The 3,624-nt window shown below is 40.8% G+C and overlaps 1 protein-coding gene across 1 annotated transcript in view; it reads left to right on the forward strand.

Annotated features, from left to right (window-relative positions):
* Positions 1–491: 491 nt before the first annotated feature.
* The window catches only part of socs5b (suppressor of cytokine signaling 5b), a 14,135-nt gene continuing 11,002 nt past the window's right edge, over positions 492–3,624 (forward strand). The window contains exon 1 of the mRNA XM_078272480.1: positions 492–900. The gene's annotated coding sequence lies outside the window, so the exon portion shown is untranslated. The remainder of the gene's footprint in view (positions 901–3,624) is intronic.

A 3,624-nucleotide genomic window follows, 5' to 3' on the forward strand; every position in this document is an offset into this window, starting at 1 on the left:
TTTCAATTAAATTACTAGGCTAGAAACTACTTGACAAACAGTAAGCCCAGAGCTTTCAGGGGCTCCAGAGTTTTGGAGACCCAGATCAGTTGCCTGTCTTGCCCAACTGGTAATCCAGCCTTGGTTATGATGATAAAAGGAAGATGGGGAGCATTTAGTGAGAGTATTGTTTGTAGTTATTCTGATACATTCTTTACTTTTGAATCTCTAGAAAAATAAATGATTGTGAAATCAAACTGCGTTTTCTTCATTCTGGGGTTCCACTCACTTCTAATGCAGAGCCTTGCTCCTGGTTCTCCTACCTGGATGACATCAGCGAGTCAGTGGTCCGGCCTAGCTGGCTGTAACACCACCAGCATCACTTCACCACTCCACGTTTCCAAGTAGCTGCCAGTGGAGAGCCTCATCCTCCTCTCTCGTTTATTGGTGACACGAGACGCCAATCACGCTGGGGCCAGCACCGGGACATTCCCTATTTGCGTACTCCGTCGGAAGTGGCCGTCTTTTCCCTTTCTTCCATTGGACTGAGCCGCTGTCAGTTGTGTTCCTGACTTCCCTCACGCTTAACACCGTCCGCCTCTCCGGCTCTCTGTCTGCTGAGACCGCCGTCATATTGGCTGCTAGAGCAGCAGCGACCACGGCAGAAAAGAAGACCCCCACCATGGTGAAGAACGGGTTCTCGCGGCGCCTAGAGAATAATTTAGCTTTTTAAATCATTTTGATTAGTATTTAGCGAATTATTATTAAACTGTTCGGGATGATACCATCAAGTATCCGCGTACCTTTAGTGCTTTCATCCGACACTGTGGTCCACAAGGGGGATGTATGCCTGACTTCTCTTAATAGCCATTTTCTGCAGACAAAGAGAGCTGTTGAATAGAGCTTTCAAAAGGCACGAGGGTAAGATATAAATTCGAGAAACAAACCACTACTTTTAAAACATGTCACATTTGTCTACTCAGCATATTCAAGCAACACAGCACCACTTGATTTAATTGTGATTTCTTTTCTTTTTTTTTCGCTTTTTCACAAGCTAAAACGCTAACTCCGCTAGCTGGCTGTTTAGCCAAAGCTAACTAAAACGCTAGAAACTCCCATTCTAGGAAATGCTAACAGTTAGCATTTTTGACAGCTCGTAAGCCTGAGCCGCAAGTTAACGAAGCGGTGTGCATTTAGCGTTAAGATAGCTTATATTTGTTTCAGACGTGTTTCTGACACGTTTGAAACACCACATTTGACCGAAGTCACCAAAGCCAACTTGGCAAATATGAGCCTTGATAACGTTATCTTCGCGGCTGTAGCTAGCTGTATTTAGCGGTGTATTGGGACTGGCTGTGGATGGTTAACAGTTAACGTGTTAGCAAGTCCGCTGACTTGGCTCGGACCAGGGAAAAGTGGGGCCTCCAGAAGCGTAAAGGCCTTCCAACCATTTCTATATACCAGCTAATATAACGATATAGCTCGATAGTTCTGTGTTTTCTCTGTACATTAGCTAAGTAAGTGGTGAAACGTATCTATAATGTGTCAAGCAACCGTTAGTAAATGCTAATATAATAAACTTTACTCAATACTGCCGACGTCAATCTGTATTTAAACAAGGACAGTTTTGGTATCGTATGGATGGCTTATGTAGTATCATTAACTGTAAAGAGCGTTTGTCTTAAAATACAATTTAATGTGTTCTTCCAGTTAATTTTACTCGACTAATGTGGGTTAGCCTACTTTAGTTTTCTATCTGACTTGAATGCTTTTTGATTAAGTGAAGTAAGTAAAATCACAGTGTTGTATCGTAGTAATTACTGAGCACAACATACTAACAAAGGGCAGAATAATTATTATACAAACAATATTGCATTATTTAATGCACTGCTAAACAACAATGCAAAATTTAGTTGCAGAGGAATTCTTTTCTGTGCACATTCTGCCTCTATTTAAAAGGTTTATTTTTTTGTACGCCAAAAATATATTATGTGGAGGAAGAAACTGGATAGTTTGCCATAACATAGCTAATTAAAGTTTAAATATTTGCTGAGATTTGTATGATAGGAAGGATAGGAAGAGGGAGTGTAATTTACAGACCCTGTGTGGCTTTCTGCCATCCCAGATATCTTTCAGAACACAAAACGCTGCAAATATCTCATTAACCGGTCTGGTCTGAGCAGAGAAGGCGTCCTCCCTAAATCTTGTCTTCTCTACAGCCCTCTCTTAGATCAGTATGATCCCAGGAGAATGGGTGTGTTGGGCTGCCGGAGAGCAGAAGTAGCCTAGTTCTGTTTCAGGGCGGTTTTAAATGGTTGAGGACTGGATCGGGCTATTGGTGTGGCCATGTTATCAATGGCAACAGTCGTAGATAATTATATAGGACCATTACAGTTTAAAATAATCAATCTTGTATTAGCTGAGCAGAGTACATTCTAGGTGGAAATTGCGTGTCCTGCTGTAGACATAACATTTAATTTATAGGTTATAATGTTGCATACATGATTGGAGCAAATCTGATTACTAGTACTACTGTTGTCTGTTTTGGATAGCTCCAAGAATTTCTTTAATGTCTAATAATAATGGAATGGAACCAAACTGACAAGGACACAGATTAAGATTAGCTAGCTAACACACTGGCAGAGTTTTCGGTTCTCAGTGGTCATTGCCTCACATTTGTAGTAATTCATACACCTATTTTCATGGTAGAACTCCTAGCATTTTGTCTCTTTGCTTGTGAGTTTAATCTTCTGAATCCATGCCATTTATTACAGTGATGCCATTGTGCCAATGTGCCAAAGTTGACATTGCAAGAACAGTAAAATACATGTTTATTTTTTCTAATGTGTGTGTAATTCTAGTGTGATCCAGCATGTGGTGGATAAGGGTATGTTAGCTAGCATGTTTTTTCTCTCCATTATTGCCTACACGTAATGGGTTTATTGTTACATTGTAACATACAAAGAGTAAAGTTATAGGTGTGTTTTTAATACTACTTGGGCACAATTATCAAAGTTTTAGAGACACTGGCCCCTCTTTAGCTGTGTGTTTTAGTCACTGGAACTTTTCATTGTGTGTATTTTTGAGGCCATTAGCAAGCTGAGGGATTAAACACATCAACCCGGATGGAAAATCCAGCCTCTGAAGATGTAGCTGATATAACATTAGCCTAGGGCTGGACGATTCATTGAAAATGTAGAGAATTCTGAAGCGGTTATCGACGTATTTTTTTACCATGACGATGATTTTGATAATTTATTTCTGTTGATAGGCCTACTTTCTCCTTAAAAACATTCTACCACGTGAGCAGGATCCGAAATTAACACTAACCAGTCGCCAAATGCGGGGGCGGGCCAACACGGGCACACACAAACACTGGCGCACACACCAGACACCTGCCACTACTTTCTGTTTACTGATAGCTAGCGTTTAACTCAGGCTAATTAATTAGCTAGTAAGTGGCAATTTTTGGCAGCCAGCCTTCTAAAAGAAAGCACAATGAAATTAAATGTTAACTGATCTTTAAAGGTGCACTATGAGTTCCTGCATGGTTTCAGCGCAATTACATTTTTGTCTCAAATTGTAGGCATCTCTCCTTGATCCGCTAGCTGCCTGTCCCCTGAATACACTATGAAAAAGCCCGGT

The sequence above is a fragment of the Sander vitreus genome, chromosome 17, assembly GCF_031162955.1.
Source record: "Sander vitreus isolate 19-12246 chromosome 17, sanVit1, whole genome shotgun sequence".
In the NCBI taxonomy this organism is placed as follows: Eukaryota; Metazoa; Chordata; class Actinopteri; order Perciformes; family Percidae; genus Sander; species Sander vitreus.